We start from the raw sequence: 19,917 nt of genomic DNA, 5'->3' as shown, positions 1-19,917 counted from the left end.
AGCCAGAAAGCTTCAGCAAAACCCTACATGTGCACGCTGGTACCCAACTAGTGTGTCCTGGTCTTCTGCCACGTGTCAGTCATCGGTTTGTTGGCCAAGCTTGGACTGGCGCAAGCCGGTCACTTACTGGCATACGCCGGTCAGAGCTAGTCAACTCACCTTTATTCAACCACATGTACAAGACTTTTAGGCCACCCCAATACACTGTTCGTTCATCTGATGAGTGAGTACGTGCATGGGATGTTCCCCCCTCTCTCCTACAAGATCCATCACCTTGTCCCATGCATTTAATGCATGTGAGACTTTCCTTCCAAAGCCAACCTGCCCTTCAACTGATTACAACTTCTCCCTCTCCTCTATATATACCCCTCTTGCATTCATGTGCAAGGGGTTACCAAAAACTTGAAGCATTCAAGTCATCTCTCTCTCCATTAGCTCCTTGTTCTTCCTTTTCCTCTTCTTGAGAAAGAAACAACAAGAAGCTCTCCCATACACCACAACACACATCCATCCATCCACATTCCCCTTTCAAAGCCAAGTTCAAGGTCAAACTCTCCAACAAACTTGAAAACAAAAAGGTATACCACCTTTGTAAACTTTCTGTTCTAATCCCTGAGGGTGGTTGACAGGGTCAAGGCTGATAATCAATACCAATCCTGACCCTAAAGTTGGTAATGTTTCAAAAATCGTCAATGGCAAGACCCAGTGTGCGCCGGTCATAAGCACGTGTACGCCCGTCCTTGACAGTACGTGCAGAACTGGCGTGGGGACTGCGACCTGTCTAGGGTTTGTCTGGGACAAACCCGCGTACTCCAGTTTGGAACCCGCGTAATCCAGTTGTGAACTGAGGTCAGGATTTTTGTTTTATGCTTTTTTTCTTGTTTATTCATCACTGTGAACATGCCTAATAACCAGTTTACTGCTTTCCATAGTTAAAGTTGCTAGTTTTACTTTCTCAATATTATTTCTATCGCTTTGTAATGCTTCTGAGATCCTTTTGGTCATGTTCCAGAGCCCAAAAAGTGCAAAGCCAAGTACTGGACAAAAGTGTGTAACTGGCGTACGGTATCTACATACCAGCGTACGATAGTTAGATCTAGCCCAGTGGCTGTCCATTGCATGGCAACTAGACCTTAACGTTTGTTCATTTCCCTAGATTGTTTATGGGGTGCTCTGTTTATTTTATGGCCCTAAAGCCATTTTCAACTGTCTGTAACTGTATATATTCTGCTCTATAAACTGCGTGGTTTGTCCTTGGTATACGTGCACTGGTCCTTTCCAGAGCCCAGAAGGTTGAAAGCAAGGGCTTTAAGCTTACTGGTGTACGCCAGTCGGTGAGTGGCGTGCGTAGGTCAGGTCTCCATGCAGTGGTTCGGCCAGTGCACGCAGGTTTCTTCCTGCGCACGACACTCCGGACCAGTGTGTTCCTGTCTGTTTAAAATTCCCGCAAGCGCTTGTTCTCAATCTATATCCATTGTTTCAATAAACCATACATGCAATTTTGTCATATACTGCAAACATGTTACAGTTTTAATCCCCTTAAACTGCTCCCCTGCCCTAATTGGCTAAAAATTATTAATGAGAGAAAATTACAAATGTTTTATAAAATGCTCGAGTAGAGACCGATCCCCGGATTGGGTGAGAAGGATGCCATAAAACCATTCCCCTCTCGTAACCTAGCTCCCAAACCTCAGATATCGAAGGTGACGACAGTTCAGCCTACAAAGCCTTTTTCAAATCAAAACGTAGCAGAACGTTTCAAAGTTCGGTTCCTTGGGTGTATTCTACAAAACCCGAGTAGCGACTCTAAATCGAAGCGTTTCACTGCGCTTTCCCAAAAGGGCGCACCCGATTATTTTACGAATTTTCAGGGGGCGTGTGCCCACACCCAATGGTAGAGGAAAAATTAGCTGACATGAAATTTCAAACACAATTTTTTCTTAAGTACTGTAGGATTTATCTTATGCTTATAAAATAAGCCTTGATAGTTTCATTTCTCCAGAGATTGAAGCCAACTATTTCATCATACTCACTAATCCAATTTAAGTCAGAGCAAACACATAAAATCAACCACTTGTTCTTTCAGGTTCTCAAATAAGCTTTCTTGATAGCTATTAATTGAAGCATTTGATTTATCGCTACCCAATCCACTACAAAGGGAAGAACACACTTCATTAACAACAACAAACTACGATTCATGGTCTGTACGTAATTTCCATTGTAACAACCCGAATCCTCAAGTACCTCAACCTATCTAACCCAACCAAACCAAATCTTTGACACCAACAACTCAATATTCACAAACAAATAATTATTGAAAACCCATCAACCACTTCCTTAAATGTTTACATAAATTTTCTCATATCCACCTTCACACACCCTTTCCAACCCATGTCTCTACTGGCCAAAGTGGGTTCGGTTACTGTAACTCTTTCCTTCTCTTCTCCTATTCTTATTTACATGTCACCATTTTTCCTTCTCTTACCATTGACACCCCCACATCTCTTTCCCTCTCACTCTCTCACTCAATTTACTTTTTTTCTTTTGTCTCTCTCTCAACCAAAACTACTCCATGGCTTCCCTCCTATGACCGAACATCTCTTGATTCCTTCTATTAAATATGCAATGACCAGTCACCAAATATTGTTTACCCAATTGACACTTGTCCTCCCCACCTTCCTTCATACTCCCTCCGGTCCCATTCTTTTGTCTCTTTTGGGAGTCCAAACCACTTTTCAATTGATTATATCTTGCAATCTATAATGTTTTAGGTAATTTTGAAAACATCGTTTAAAAGAGCCCATTGAGATCTAGCAAACAATATCCATATTGCATATAATCGGTATTACCAATTAAAAATTATAACTAGTTTTTTAGCCGGTTAGGATAGGACGATGGACAATAGAATGGGGACGGAGGGAGTAATTCTTTGTGTGTTTTCATTCTTATCCCCTCTTCTTCTTCTTCTTTTTTTTGTCTTTATGCCACACATTTATAGATACAAACAAAACCCACATGCTTTACCTAATTTGCGTGCACATATACCTTATTCTGTCTTTTTCTTTTTTATATGGAAAATTCTAAAATTAGCTCAATGGGTTGACAATAGTAAGTATGTGAATGTGTATTAAATGGTGTAAAAAGTTATCAGAAATACGTGTTTTTACTTGTATTCTAGTGTGCTTATCGTTAGCTCAGTAGGCTGACAATAGCAAGATTGTTTTTATATTACCTTAAACATATACACAAACTCACCAAACTCGTCATATCCACTCAAATCAGTAAAATACTCGGACGGGGTATCACAATCTTCTTGGGGTTGTATTCCACGTCGGCTAATAAATGAAAAGTTGTATGGTTTATAATGAAAAGCGAATAGCTACTATATAACCTGAGATTGACCTTTTGAGCTACGTAGTTAAACAAAAGGTAAAAACAGGTTAGCTGGCATAGGTTGTGACTTCCATGACCAACATACAACAAACGATGATTGCCTCTTTTACGTCTCAGAATCCACGAAAACAAATCAATCATCATTCAAGGTTCTACTGGATAAATTTTAGTACTTCACTTCACTTCACTTCGGATTCTGTATTTGTTTATTGACCTGATCTGACCTGATCATAACAGTGGATGTCTTCCTTCAAATGCAACGGAAACATTAAACTTATTGCACTTCGGATTCTGTATTTGTTTGTTGACCTGTTCATAACATCGAATGTACTCCTTCAAATGCAACGAAAATATTAAACTCATTACAAATTACTCGTAAAGGTTAACTCTGTCATCTAATTAAGCCTATTCTAAAGAACCAAACACTTACCAATAAATCAGAAATCTATCATTTTCTACTTTTGAAATTTCACAAATGGTCCAAATCACTCTCAATCCGTTTCTTTCAAACGCTGAAATCGCTCTCAATCTGCCACTAAATCTCTCTCTCAGCCTCTTCTCTCTCTCTCTCTCTCTCTCTCTCTCTCTCTCTCTCTCTCTCTCTCTCTTGATTTTAATATCAAATCCTATCCTTACAAATCAAGCAATGTCAGACTTCCCACTCTACGAATTGGACTTTGGGTTTGGGAGACAGAACAAGTGGAGATTAATATGTTCTTTTGCACCTTTTTGGTTTCATCTTGATATGTGTGTTACTCTCTACAAGAATACCATTGTGGTTCAGGTTGAATGTGAATTTGAGTACTCTATGGAAATGTATTCTCATTTTGGTTGTCCCATTTGCAGCCATTATCCAAGAGTACAGAAATTGATGGCGTAAAGCTTTCTATGGAAAGAGATAGAATGATACAGGATAGGCGAGGCATGGTAATTGACAACCAAAAAAAGGGAGGGCGTAAGGAAGATCATGGATTCGAATGCGTGCTCTGAATTGATATCTAGTATTCTCTTTCCTTTCCTACAGCGCACTCTTCTATTGTGAATCTCTCTAATCCCTCATGGCTTTGTGCTTTTTGTAAATCCAAATAGAACCATAGCTCCGGTGTTCCTTGGTGTAATTCTGAAAACTATGGGCCCCAAAAAATTAAAAAGAGTGTAGTTATAAAAGTGGGAGCGTAAAAAATAAATTACTCCAACTATATACGAATAGTAAATCTTATTTTAATTTGTGAATCTCTCTCTGAATCTCTCTAATCTCTCTCTCTCTCTCTCTCTCTCTCTCGATCGATCGATCGATTTTAATTTCCTCAAAACCTGTTCAAATTCTATCTTTCCAAATCAAGCAATGGCAGACTTTCCGTGAGGTTTACTGCCTGAGTTTTGAGATAAGAGACATAACGAGCGTACATGAATATGTTTTTTCGCATTCTATGGATAGGAATTTCTAATTTTATTTTGCTCTGTGCGTTACTATCTATAAGAATGCCACCGTGGTTCGGGTTAAATGTGAATTTGAGTACTCTATGGAAATCGATTCTCATTTTGGCTGTTGCATTCGCATCCATTATCCAGGACGAAAATCAATGGCGGGAAACTTTTTATGGAAGGAGATAGAATGATACATGGTAGGCGAGACATGGTAATTGACAATGGAAAAGTAGGGTGACCCCCTGTTTTGATTTTCTGTAATTTATATTTTTCAGACATGTGGGCTCCATTTGCTTCTTCCTTGTCTTTCACATTTTATAAATTATAAACAATTAATCTACCTTGTAGCTTGCTTAAACTTCCAAGCTCTTTAATTTTAGGGCCTTGTTCTCTTTTTGGTTGTGCTCTTTTTTGTCTTATTCTTCGCCTGTTACATTCATTTATCAGCCCTCGTGATCACAATACTCATTGATCAAACTTAGCTAGGCTTATTTACGTGAGCCTATGACTCAACTGGGGGCATTAAAGATCAACAAACATTGATAAAATTGTTTTAAAAACCCTATTTTATTTTTCCTTACTTGGTTGTCAAGTAGGAGATCGACTAATATATAAATGCATAATAAATGACCAGAAATAGTAATCAAGTTAGGGCTATACAACTTCTCGAGACGAAGAAAGAAATCCATTGGATCAAGGAATGGGGTGCGGAGAAAAGTGGTGTAATTGGATCAAGGAATGCATTTCCTCTGTGTCATTGTCAGTTTTAGTAAATGGATCACCAACTCAGGAATTCAAATCTCACAAGGGTCTGAGGCAGGGAGACCCCTTGTCCCCTTTCCTTTTTAATATTGTGGTGGAAGCTCTCAACATTCTTTTTGAAAGAGCAAGAGGTCTGGGTTTAATTAAAGGAGTGGAGATTGGGTATACTGGATTGGTTGTGACTCACCTACAGTTTGCAGATGACACACTACTTTTTTGTAATAACGATCCAGAGGAGATTAGAAGTGTTAAAAGGATTCTCAGATGCTTCCAACTGATGTCCTGACTGAAGATAAATTTCTCTAAAAGCATGATGTGTGGTGTGGGTATTAAAGATCAGGAAGTGGAGGTTTTGGCTGAGATTATGGGCTGTTTGAAAGGTAAGCTCCCAATGAATTACTTGGGTCTTCCTTTGGGAGCTAATCCTAGAAGGGTAAAGACTTGGAAGCCAATTGTCAAGAGGGTTTCTAAGAGATTAGCCCTCTGGAAAACCAGATTTTTGTCCACAGGTGGAAGGATTACTCTGATCAAATCCACCTTGAACTCTCTACCTATATACTACATGTCATTGTTCAAAATTCCAGTGGGAGTGGCAAAGAACTTGGAGAAAATGCAAAGAAAATTTCTTTGGTGAGGTGCAAGTGAAATGGGAGTCAGTAACTAGGAGCAAAGGGTGTGGGGGATTAGGAATCAAAAGACTAATGGTTCATAATGAGGCCTTGCTTGCAAAATGGTGGTGGAGATTTACTAAGGAGAAGAATGCCTTATGGACCAAGGTGGTCTCAAATAAGTACGGTTTGATGAATGATTTTTCAGTCCCAAGTCCCAACAACTCTAGATCCTGGAAAAGTTTCAACTATGTGGAGTGACATTTACTCCATAGGTAAGGAGTCCTCAACACTTTGTAACATGGTTCAACAAGGTTTTAGAATCAGAGTTTGCTCAGGGGCTTCAACGAGGTTTTGGAACCAGATTTGGATCGGGGAAGTACCATTTAAACAAGAATTTTTTGAGGCTGTTCCTATTATCATTACAGAAAATTTCCTTGATAAAACACATGCTACAAGAGGGAGAAGAACCTGCCTGGAATTTGCTTTTCAAAAGACCTTTGCGAGTGTGGCAAGAAGAGCAAAAACAGAGGCTTCTTCAGAAACTTCAAGGATACCAGATGGATAGGTCCAGAGATGATATTATGGAATGGAGGTGGAATGCCAACAAAATTTTCTCAGTAAGCTCAGCTTATGCAGAATGGGAAAACCAGATGGAAAATCAAAATGGGTGGCTCAATGTGATTTGGAGGAACTTATGTCCCCCCAAAATTGAAGTTTTCGTTTGGCAGGCCATCCAAAATAGAATAGCAACAAGATCCATTTTGTGCAGCAAAGGAATTCTTGCTTCAGGTAATGATCTGTGCCCTTTTTGCTCTCTGCATATTGAGTCACTAGTACATTTGCTCCTGTTTTGCAAATTTTCGTGGCAGCTTTGGTCCTCAATCATTTGGTGGTGGGACACAACATGGGTTTTTCCTGGTTCTTTAACTTTGCTCATGAATTGGTGGTTTTCTCACAGATTTAAGAATTTAGAAAAGTTCTGCTGGGAGACATGTTTTTTTGCAGTGACTTGGTCAAGACTAGAATGGGTTTTAGGATAAAAGGAAAGTTTGACATCAAGGATTATTCCATTGAGGATTTCAAGAGGAGTTTGAATGGAATTAGGAGGATCAAAATTTAGTATATGGATTTGATATTGTGATTGTATTTTTTGGGATACGTCCAATACTTTATTGGCCGGATGTCTTTCTTTTTGTTTCTTCCTCCGGGATTGTGGTATGCACATGATAGTATTAAGACATAAGTGTCAACCTCGTTGGGATTTATGTTCTAGTAGTGATGCATTCTTACTCTTTCTCTTGATCGATGTACCCTTTCAAGTTTTGAATAAAATTTCTCTCTTGCCGACAAAAAAAAAAACTTTTGTGTACCATTATTTCAACTTTTGGCATATAATAGGAGCATGTGAGAACTTGAACCTTGTTAGTACAGATGTCGTAAGTGAAGACGACAACTTTGACAACATCTAGAGAATGGACGTTTAGAAAGTCAAGCCAATCTTGGCCGTTGAATATTTCCTTATTGCAATTAACGGGCCACGTCCTTGTTCCAGAAGTGAGAATGAGCTTTTCATGTTTTTCGTGATTGCCCCAATGCTTTCGATATCTGGTATTCTCTCTCTTTTTCCACTGCACACTCTTCTTTTGCAAATCTCTCTTATCCCTCTTGGCTTTTTAACGAAAGGAACCACAACTCCGGTGTTCCTTGGTGTGATTCTAAAAACTAACAGCATCCGCAATGGGAATAATCAAAATCGATAACCAAAATGTGCCACGTCAGCATTCGATTATCCATTTAGTTCATAATCAAACTTAACAAACTTGACCTCCACATTGATTATTTTTGTATCCCTATAAAAAAATCCCCCCACAATACGCAATACACCTATGTCCAATTGCAAACGAGTTCCAATCACGCATCCGACCACACTAAATTATTCTTCTCGATGAGACGATTCTAATGTGAGGTGTTTTTTTAATTTTTTAGTTTTGAATTAGGTTATTGGGTTTGGTTATTGAATTTTGGTTATTTGTAAAAGTTGTTAAGTTTGGTTATAGAATGAGTGGAATTTGGTTATTTAATTGCTAAAAGACTTGTAATTTTGCTTATTACAATATGAGGTATTTTTTTAGCATTGTTGTTAAGTTTGTTTATCCATACCAATTTGCTTATTACAATGTAGATGCTCTAAGGGCCCAAAAAACCAAAAAACAGTGTAGTTATAAAAGTGGGAGCGTGAAAAATCAATAACTCCAACTATATACAAATAGTAAACTTTATTTCCAGTTCCGATGAACCAAAACGTTCCAATTTGCAAGCAGCAAGAGAAAAACTTTTAGAGTGTTGTTATTTGATAATTTTTTTTTATAAAAACATCAGATTCTAGGGCTTTGTCCCTTTTGGTTTATAAACCTTTAGGTTTATTTATCTGGGCTTTAGGCCTATTGTTTTCTACAGTTTTGTCTTTTTGGGGTGTGTTTTGAGCTTCATTGTTGTATTTAGGCTTTTTGGCCTCTTTGCACTCCAACTTTTAGTTGAATTCCCCTTCTCCTTTTCTTTAATAAAATATTACTCTTGCCTATCAAAAAAAGTGTTGTGACTGTTCTATCTTGTGCTGCGTCTTTTTTGAACTCAGTAATTTGTAATTTTTTGGACTTTCGGTTCGATATAACTATGGTAACTCAGTATTGTCATCATACTATGGTAACTACTATTTTCTACACGTAGCTTTTTAACTAAACTGCATTACTGAACATGCATCTAACTAAACTTGGAAGATTTACGTAACAAGCTACAAAACTCAACCCATAACTGTAACCGCGCGATTTAACTCTTCGCACAAACTGGAGATTCTCAAAAAAATGGAGAGAAGAGGGATAGAGAGAGAGAGGGAGATAGAAAGTTCAGGAGGATGTAATGAAGGTCAAGAGGGGGGACTGGATTCCTGTGATCAGAAACCACAGGGTACAATCAAGGAAAAGTTCGGGAAGCAAGAAGATATTTACTCTGTATGTGGATAATATCCCTGAGAATAAGGACCACAGTTGGCTTCAGTGGTCTTTCAATAAATTTGGGGTAGTTAGGGACGCTTTCATTCCACGCAAAAGGAGTAAGCGTACGGGTAACAAATTCGGGTTTGTTAGATACGAGTGTCGTATGGCGGCAGACATGGCTGTGGATAAAATGAATGGGATGTGGGTGGAAAACGCAAGACTCTTTGTTAAGGAAGCGTGTTTTGGGTTGAAGACAGAGCATCTTCGGGTGAAGCCACCCAGGTTTCTGTCAGATCCGGCAAGAGAGTTGAAACCAAAGCAGGGGTTAAGTCTGGGTCAGAGGCATGATAAACGGGTAATGAGAGAGGAGGATAAGGGAAAATTTCTAGGAAGGTCTTTTGTGCAGGTGCTACGAGGAGAATCGTCGAAAACAGAGGCGGTCCAAAAGACTACTCTTCGCATTAAACCCAGTGGGAATGGGTGGCTATTCAGGAGTGCTGTGGCAGTAATGCGCAGAGTGGTGTCCATGAAGACCTTGAGTGTAAGCTTCAGCATAGAGACAAACAGAGTGGCACAGTTTCGAGCTTTGGGAGGGAGGTTTGTTCTGATTACCTATCAGAGTCAAGAGGTTCGTGATTCTCTCATTGGGGGTCCGTGGACGAAGCTTTGGTTCGATAAGGTGGAACCATGGAGGGGAGAGCCAACTAGCATGGAGAGATTTGTTTGGTTAAGTTGTAAAGGGGTTCCCTTAAATGTGTGGAATGCAAACTCGTTTAAAATTATTGCTGAGGTATGGGGATGTTTGATTAAGGTAGACGACAAAACTCTCAGAGATTTATCCTTTGCTGAAGGGAGAGTCTTGATAGCAACTGAGGAGAGTTGCACCATTGATAAATGGATTCAGATTGAGGTAGAGGGAGCCTACTATGATATCAAGGTATCTGAGGTATGTTCTTTCAGTAATCCGGATGATATGGAAGATTGTGATCCTTTGGTCATGGAAAGAACTGGGTTGTCTAAAGCTTCGATGGAAGTGGCTATGGAGGTTGATACTAGGGGGAACAAGGAAGGAGATGATGACATGGAGAAGGACCCAGAAGTTGTTCCCAATCGGAAGTTGGTGGTAGATGTGGGATGGGACACTTTGGCAGGAAAAGATGGGGTAGGGGGCTCAAAGCATGAAAATGCAGCTATGCATTTAATGCCTGTCATTGCTAGCCCTATTGCCGAGTCAGGAAATTTTGAATCCAGAGTTGAGGATTCGGTGGAGCTTGGGGATGGGCATGAGAATATTTTGGGCCAATCGGCCCAGAGTAAGCTATTAGACCAAGAGAGGCTTATAGCCCAAGAGAGCTCTTTGAACTTAGAAGGGGGAGATAGGCCGATTGGGCCTGGTATTGGTAAGTGGGGCTTGGGCTTTTATCCATGTGAACCGAATTCTATTAATCAAATTAATGTGACGAGGGGAGGGTTGGGAGGACAATCTTCATCTCAAAGGGAGGCGGTCATCCCAGCGGAGAGGTCTTTGCTTAACACAATCCCAGATGGTCAATCCGATCCCGTGACGTGCTCTCAAATGCCAAGTATTAATTTGGTGGTGGACCTTAAAGATGCTGACTGTAGAAGAAGGAGAAGAAGACAGCTATCCAATTTGGCAACCATCAGGGAGGCGGCTGATCGTCACTCCGAGATGGTGGTAGACAGCTCTTCAACCGAACTGGAGGAGGTGGTTCAAACCAATCCTGATGTTGTTAGTGAGGTACTTGCAACCATGGCTGTTGGAGGTGACTTGGGTATCTCTTTTCGCCCCAATGATGATCAAATCCTTCGCAAAATGATCGAAATGGAGTCTCAGGAATTATCTCACGATCGTGAGAGAGAATCTGGAGGTTAGACTTTACCTATCTAATTTTTGTGGAGTTTGTTGTGTGGGTCTATCGTTTTTATGCAGATCATTTCTTGGAATATAAGGGGTTTAGGAAGTTCGATTAAGAAAAGATTTTTGTTTAAGCTGATAAAAAAGAAGAAGCCTGATATGGTGTTGATTCAGGAATCAAAATTGGAAACCATAGATTCTTTTTCGGTCCAGAGGTTATGGGGCTGCGGTGATTTTGATTTTGCTTTTTCCAGCGCTTCCGGGGCGTCGGGGGGACTGTTAGCAATCTGGAAACAAGGGTTTTTCAAGCTGATAATATTCTCTGTCATAGGTCGTTTATTCTAATGCTCGGTAGGATTAATTCTGATTTTCCTTGTGCTGTGCTAAATATTTATGCTCCTAATGAGGTGGGAAATAGGAGAGAACTATGGGAGGATTTGTTAGCTCTGAAGTCTGCTTCTTCAGTTCCTTGGTGTATTGGTGGAGATTTTAACGAGATCAAAGTGATTACTGAGAGGGTAGGCTGCCAAAGGATGGAGAGGGGAATGAAGGATTTTGTGGATTTCAGTAATAATATGGAACTTATCGACATCCCGATGGTGGGTAGGAGATACACGTGGACTAACTTCCAAGATCATGCGATTCATAGTCGTTTGGATAGATTTTTATTATCCCAACAATGGCTTGAGAAGTTCAAGGTGACTCAATGGGGGATTCATAGGCCAATATCTGACCATTGCCCTGTTGTGCTTACTAATGATGAAAGGGATTGGGGACCTAGACCTTTTAGATTCATGGATATCTGGCTGTCGAATCCGAGGTGTATGGCAATTGCAAAGGAGACGTGGGAGCATTTTCCGGTGAATGGATGGGCTGGTTTCCAAATCGTGCAAAAATTGAGGGCCATTAAAGATAAGCTCAAAGAATGGAACAAAGAAGAGTTTGGGGATATAAACTCAGCTTTGTCAGCAATGGAAACAGAACTTCATCATTTTGATTTGTTAGCTGAGGAAAGACAACTATGCATGGAGGAAAAAGCGATAAGGTGCAAAGCTAAATCAGAGTTCTGGAGAGTCTCTCAATTATCGGAATGTCTATGGCGTCAGAAATCGAGGCTGAATTGGATGAAATTGGGGGACAAAAACACAAGATATTTTCAGGTAATAGCTAATAATCGGTTTCGGAGAAATATGTTGGGGTCAATCAAGTCAAATGGGAGAGTGTTAGAAGAGCCGAATGACATTAAAGAAGCTGCTATTGTACATTTCAGCAACAACTTCAAAGAAGACAGATCTGTTCGACCTCTTCTGGGGGGAGTTTTTCATAGGAGACTATCTTTAGAAAGTGCTCTCCATCTTGGTACGTATAGTGTTTGAAGAGAGGGAGATTTTAGCCGCTCAAAAGGAGTGTTCCAACCTTAAGTCTCCGGGCCCGGACGGTTTTAATTTCTCTTTTGTGAAGCATGGTTGGGAATTTTTGAAGGGCTTGATCTTGCAATTCTTCTCCGAATTTCATTCTAACGGCAAACTCACAAAGGGTATCAACTCGACTTTCGTTGCGTTGATTCCTAAGGTAGATTGTCCTATATCGTTTAAAGAATTTAGGCCCATTAGCGTGGTGGGATGGGTATACAAGGTGCTTTCCAAAGTGCTTGCCAATAGATTTAAAGCTCTGTTGCCATGGGTTATTGGAGAATCTCAGGCTGCGTTTATTGGGGGCAAACAAATTTTGGATGGTGTCCTTATTGCAAATGAGATTATTCATAGTTGGAAATGTAGCTCTCATGGGGGGTTACTACTCAAAATTGATTTCGAGAGGGCTTATGACTGTGTCAATTGGGGTTTCCTGCTAGACCTTCTAGCAAAAATGGGCTTCGGAGAGAAGTGGTGTGCCTGGATAAAGGAGTGTATATCGTCGGTGTCTATGTCAGTTTTGATCAATGGATCGGCCTCGAAGGAGTTTCAGATACAGAGAGGTATAAGACAAGGCGACCCGCTGTCCCCATTTTTGTTTAACATTGTGGTTGAGGGCCTCAACATTTTGTTGGAAAGAGCTCGGGATCGGAATATAATTAAAGGAGCAAGGATATGGGTCAATGGGGTGGGGGTGTCCCATTTGCAGTTTGCGGATGACACGTTATTGTTCTGTAACAACGACAAGGAGGAGCTGATAAGCATCAAAAGAATCCTTCGATGTTTTCAACTCATGTCAGGTCTGAAGATTAATTATTCCAAAAGCTCTCTATGTGGCGTGAAAGTTCCTCAGCAGGATGTGCAATTCTCGGCGCAAGTTATGGGGTGTAAAATGGAACGGTTGCCGATCAAGTATTTGGGTTTGCCATTGGGTGCTAACCCTAATAGGATTAAAACTTGGGATCCCGTAGTGGAGAAGATGGAAAAAAGATTAAGTGATTGGCGTGGTAGATACAATTCGTCAGGGGGTAAATTGACCTTAATTAATTCTTCTCTGGCTAACCAACCCATTTACTTTTTGTCCATTTTCAAACTGCCCGTGACAGTTGCTAAGGTATTCGAGAAATTACAGAGGAACTTTTTTTGGGGCGATACAATTGATAAGAGAAAACTTCACTTAGTCAAATGGGAGGCGATTTGCAAGAAAAATGAATTTGGTGGCTTAGGCGTAAAGAATCTGAGGGTTCAAAATTTGGCCCTCTTGGCCAAATGGTGGTGGCGATTTCATCAGGACAGAGATTCTCTTTGGGTGCGGGTCATTAGAGGCAAGTATAACTTGGATCCGGACTGTTGGTTTCCATGTATGCCGGTCTCGGGAAGGGTTTCTCAAATTTGGAAAGATATTTGTAAAATCGGAGATATTTCCTCATGTATCGGCTCCATCATCCAGGAGGGGTTTCGGTTACAACTCCACTCGGGTATGGGGATTTCTTTCTGGAACCATGTATGGTTAGGGGATACTACTCTTAGAGAAAAGTACCCTCGGCTGTATTTAATTTCTTCTCAAAAACAAGCTGTGGTCAGTGCTATGAGGGAGGGGATTGAAGTGGACAATTGGAACTTGACATTTACTCGAGACTTACGCGACTGGGAAATCATTCAAGTGGAGGAATTAAAACAACGGCTGCAATTTGTTTCCTTGGATTTGGCTAGGCCAGATTCTGTGATTTGGAATTGGTCCCCTAATCATCGGTTCTCGGTAAAATCAGTATATAACCAGTGGGAGACTGGAGGGTATACAAGAAGTCCGGTGTCGGAAGCTCTATGGCTAAATTTGTGCCCCCCTAAGGTGGAAATATTTGCTTGGATGGCTATTCAATCTAAGGTGGCGACTAGGTCTGTGCTATTGGAAAGAAATTTGATCCCCGAGGGTCAATCTGTTCTTTGCCCGTTATGCTCACAGTACTTGGAAACTCCTAGTCATCTTTTCATGCATTGCCAATTTTCTTGGGATGTTTGGTCGCGGATTCTGGATTGGTGGCATGTAGTGTGGGTGTGCCCTGCATCTTTGGAAGACCAGTTTATTTGGTGGTGTGACAGTAGGTTCCGAAAGTGGGAGAAACACTTATAGGAAGCTACTTTCTTCGCAACATTGTGGTCTCTGTGGCTGGTAAGAAATGCGTACATGTTCAACAATGCTACAACAAGCTCTGGGGAAGTGGGTGATTTGATTAAAGCTAGAGTTGCAATGTGGGTAAAGGCAAAATTCAATATAAAGGTGTATTCGGTGGAGGATTTTAGGATTTTTTTGGATGGAATTAGATTGTTGAAGTTGTAAAATGTCTTGGTTGTGAGGTGGTTCACCATCCAATGTTCAGTTGGAGGGTGTTGTTTAGTTCGCCTTTTCTTTTTGGTTGCTCGAGTAAGTAGTTCTTTTTTCTCTCGAGCACCCTCGATGTATTCGGTTCGAGTTTTTATAATAGTTTCGTTTGCCGAAAAAAAAAAAAAAACTGTAACCGCGCGATCTTGTTTTCCTCTACGTTGACTTTCAGTGTTTCCCTTTTATCTTTGGTATATGTGATTACATCGTGTGCATCTGTTGTTTTGGTTACTCTTTGGCATATTAATAATTATTTGAGATATTCGTTTTTTAAGTTAACTATTCTGATTTTAGTTTTTAATTGTTGTACTTACTAATTATTAGGCATTCACAGCACAGTTTCATGCCCTCCTTCAGATCAATGATGGCATTGAAGAAATTGGTTTCAAAATGGGAAATAGAGAATGGACGTACAGTCCCTGTGATCAATAATTTTTTCCATCAGTATACATTGAAACAATTTTTTAAGGCTTTAAAATTAGTGCCTTTTAGGCTCCGTTCCAGAACACCTTCTTAAAAAATAAGTACTTATTTCACATTTTCAAACTCAAAAATAATATAAATGAAAAATAAATTTTCAATTTTTTTTCACCGTATAAAATATCTCAATGAGATCTATCAAACAAGATCCATATTGAAAGGAAAATTATCTACGTAAACACATAATTTTTGAGCTTGAAATTGCCTTTTTAAAAAATAAGTACTTATTTCCGTTTCCGAAACGGGGCCTTAATTTCATCTTCGCAGGTTATTGTGTTCGATTCGCATGGTGTGGAAAATTATACCCATGGTTCTAAATTTATCGTCATAAGTACTTGTTATTATTGTGTATTTCTAAATTTATGTCATAGAATTTTCACTTATATTAATTTCTTATTCCTTCAATGCTTAGTTCTGTAATATTTTTTACTTAATGCGCACCAAATTTTGTCTCTCGTTGAATGCGTTAATAACATATGTTAGGAACTAATTCTTATCCCCAATAAATTTTAGTAGCTTCAATTTGTAAATTATTATACACGAATTTAAAATATAATTTCAAACATAATTTTCTTAGAGTCATTCAATGTATATAGACCCAGGTGCATCAAATGGTTTCGGGTACATACTATTATATTTGAAGATGTGTTTTAAAGTTGTGTGGAGTATTTTTAAAAAGTTTAAAAATCCGTGCTTCCCGTTTCCAAGTATAAGCTTTAAGTTAAGTAATTCTATTATTAGTGGCGTTACACCCGGTCAATTATATATGCTCATGGGGCTCATGTCGGCTCCAACTTATTGTTCAATGCTTTGCAATAAACAGTAGAGAAATAATACTAATTTGCAACAGAATTTTCGTATCGTAACCTACGAATTGTAGGAATTAGGATCATAAAGACAGGCCAGATTACAACCAAAAGGTATGTTTTTTTTGTAGGCTTAAGATGATAAAAGACATTAATTTGAACACTTACCATACAACACCAATTGCATTTTGCTAATTTCATCTCCCTCCACGTCTCCGAGCATTGCTTTTCAGCCTCTTTCCATTTCTGTTTCCAACACTTTCAACCATCTTCACAAGCCATTAAGGTTTACCAAACGAGAACATAAGATATCCTATGACATGTCCAAATCCATACCCTGGCAGTATGACTTTCCAACCAAATCAACTCACGGGCTCTGATCTTCTTCTTCGAATGTCGACGGGGGTGGCTGTGTGCTTGACCGATTCCTAGTCCTAAATTAAGGGTTGTCCCAAGCATAGGGCGGAAACCGACGTAGCATAATATCCGGTAAGTCCGGAGTCGAATCCACAGAGACGGTGATGCGTGCTAACTAAAAACTCGGGTTTAACTAATTTAATGGGCTCTTAGGTAGCCACCCCTTGTCGTTTTGATTGAGATTAATTAAAACCTAAAAAATTGATTGTACTTTTCAAAAAATTAAAGAGGTACGGTCGTTGGGTTCATAGCACTCGCAACCAGTCCGGATTAACCTACTCCAATCGTTGTTCTTTAAAACGTTTGATTTTAGTGAGAAAAAGATACCCCGAAAGACGTGAACCTTAATGGTCGCCGTTTACCCATGTGCAGCGGAGAATGAGTTTTGGACTCCCATTCTTCCATTCACATGGGCTCCGACGATACCCGGGTTCGTCCAACAAATGTTCTTTAATAACCTAAAATTGCATTTGCATTATTATTCCAAAACAGGAGCAGAACGTGTCCGACCTGGTCACGGTGTGCTAATAATCCCACGACCCTACCTTTACGACTACTCACTAATCATTATACAAGAAATAAGAAAAACCCTAATTTGAAACATGCTTCTAATATGCGAGATGAAAAATAAACAAGAAATATCAAGTAATCAAATATCAATAAAGAACTTTTATAAAGAACTGAAATTAAAACGAGTTACCGAAATACGAATAATTGAACAAAAGTTTGAAAACTTGAAGGAGATAAACTGTGCAGATAAAACAAGTACGTCCAAAAAAATTAACAGAAATTCTCGCCGGAAAGTGATCTCTCGCAGCATCTGATTTTTCTTTCGTCCGTGGAAAAATCCCAAAGAGCGCAGCTTTTCTTTTTTTTCTTTTCTTCCGTCCAAAAACCTCTCTCCTCGTGCGCAGCTTTCTGTTGCCTTTTTATATGCTCCCAGCCGTGCATGCCAATTACCCATTGTTGAAACCCTGGGCCCATTCTTAGTTACAAATAATTATGAGGCCTAACTAGAATACAAAAGTCCAAGTCCAAGTCCAATTGTGGATTAATTAAGTCCAGTTTTAAACTCTCGTCTCCGTATTGCGTTAAGGACCACTCTGATTGTATTCAAACGACTCAACTTTGAACCCCGTTATATTCCAATTTAGCGCTTGTTGTATCAAAACCCTCCAAATACCTACAACACAAAATAAACGCATAAAACTCCAAGTAATAATATAGATAGACGTAGCAATGATAAATTAGAGGACGCGTATGTGAACATTAAATACGCGCCTATCATTGTGTTCCCTTAGGATCGCCACATGTATTCGACAATGGAGGCCCACATAACGCCGAGTTGTTGATGTAAGAATCATTAAAAAATGTATCGAATTGTTTGCCTCGAGGTAAAGGCCCCGTTAGGCAATTCTGCCAAAGGTTAAGCGGTAAGAATCATTAAAAAATGTATCGAATTGTTTGCCTCGAGGTAAAGGCCCCGTTAGGCAATTCTGCCAAAGGTTAAGCGTTCTGAGAGAGATTAAATTCGTGAGTTGTGGAGAGATCTCCCTGTTGAGCTTGTTTGATGAGAGGTCTAACCATTTAAACTTCGTCATATTCCCAAGCAACTTTGGTATATGACCTATGAGGCTGTTGTGTGATAAGTTGAGCCCTCAAATCGAATTTAGCCCGTCAATGATCCTAGGAATCTCACCCTGGAACTTGTTCCTTGGTAAATCCATTGCTGTGAAAACTTTAAGGATTTTTTGTCATTTGAATGGTCAATCCTTTGATTACTATTGTCAAAGAATCAGAATAATAGTAAGGAAACTGATTTTCGTGCTCCACTTTTTATTGATGGCGTTCTAATTTTAACATGAGTTACTAGTAACTTCATGAATAAAGTGGAGTGCGAATAACAATTTCCTAATAGTAACTTAAAATTGCAGCATTAGTAGCAGAAGTTCCCATGTATTCAAATCAACATGCAATTCATCCACATTCATCATTGCTTTGAAGCTTTTGAAGTATTTAAATGTATATTTTAAACGTTGGAAATACAATAGACGCGATTTGTACGTTGGGAACCAAATAGACAATTCGTTAATAATTTGGGGACCAGTGGTCAAATTAAACCCAAGAAAAAGTGTTGTTTATATTGAAGCAATGGAAAGCTCTGTTCTTGTGTGCACAGCTGGGCATGTAAACAAGTTATTTCGAAAGAAAGGAGAGGTTAATTAATAGGTGGTTGTCGGAAAGCCATATTTGTTCAAATCCCTTATGGGGGGTTCAAGCCCACTCCTAGATGAAAAAAATGCACTAAGCCATATTTCTGTGATATTGCTTGCATTGAATCCCTCCTACGAAGTTAAAGTCAGAGTGATTGAAAAGTCATTTCATTCTATGAGTAAGTAAATAATATATAAAAATGCTACTCACACAACAATTCAAATACACCAAACACAACAACTCACATACATGTAGACTCCATATATCTATATATATATCTATATAATAAGATAGGACCTGTTTTGAATTCAAAAGACAACCAACGGTCCAGAATTATACCCTGCGTAAATCTACACCCTCCATTCTACAATGGCAGGCCCATAAATACCTGATTCATCTATGTAACGACCCGGATTTTTGACCCAATTTCTTTTTCTAAATATAATATTATTAGAATTATTTTTCTCATTGCAATTCTTTTTTTTTTTAAATACAATTATGCATGCAATATATATATATATATATATATATATATATATATATATATATGCATTCTTTTTAAATTTTTTCTACACATACATGCGTGTATGCACACTCCTTCTCCTCCCTCACCTCAAACTCCTTCCGTCTCTCCGTCTCCTACTCAGTCTCTACTTTCTCCCTAACCCTAAAACCAAGCCAAATTCGTCTATTCCAAATCCCATGAGCCTAACTCCATTAAATTCACTCTTATCTAACCTCTTCCAAATTCACCTATATAACCCCTTCCCATTGACCCACGAAATTTACACCACAATATTTCCCACGCCCTACCAGTCCAAAATAGATAGAAAAACCAAAGAAAACCAAGTTCCAATCCATGGAGTTTTAGAGAGAGAAAGAAAAAGAGAGAAAAGTGGGTTTCGTACCAAGACCCAACCGAAACTCAATCCGACCATTCCAATCTCTTCCTACTACTCCTAGCATCACCAAGTATCGTCCAATTTGGTTCCAAAGTCTCCCGATCAAAGAACCCGAAGTTTTCTTCCTCAAAATTCAAGATTAGTTTTTAAATCATGAATTCGATCCGATTATATTAAGTGTTTATATGCTTATTATAATTCATTCCAACCTCTTCTCCAAGTATATTAAGTGTTTATATGCTT

The sequence above is a fragment of the Rhododendron vialii genome, chromosome 1a, assembly GCF_030253575.1.
Source record: "Rhododendron vialii isolate Sample 1 chromosome 1a, ASM3025357v1".
NCBI lineage: Eukaryota > Viridiplantae > Streptophyta > Magnoliopsida > Ericales > Ericaceae > Rhododendron > Rhododendron vialii.
The sequence above is the reverse complement of the archived record's forward strand: the minus strand, read 5'-3'. Positions refer to the sequence as shown.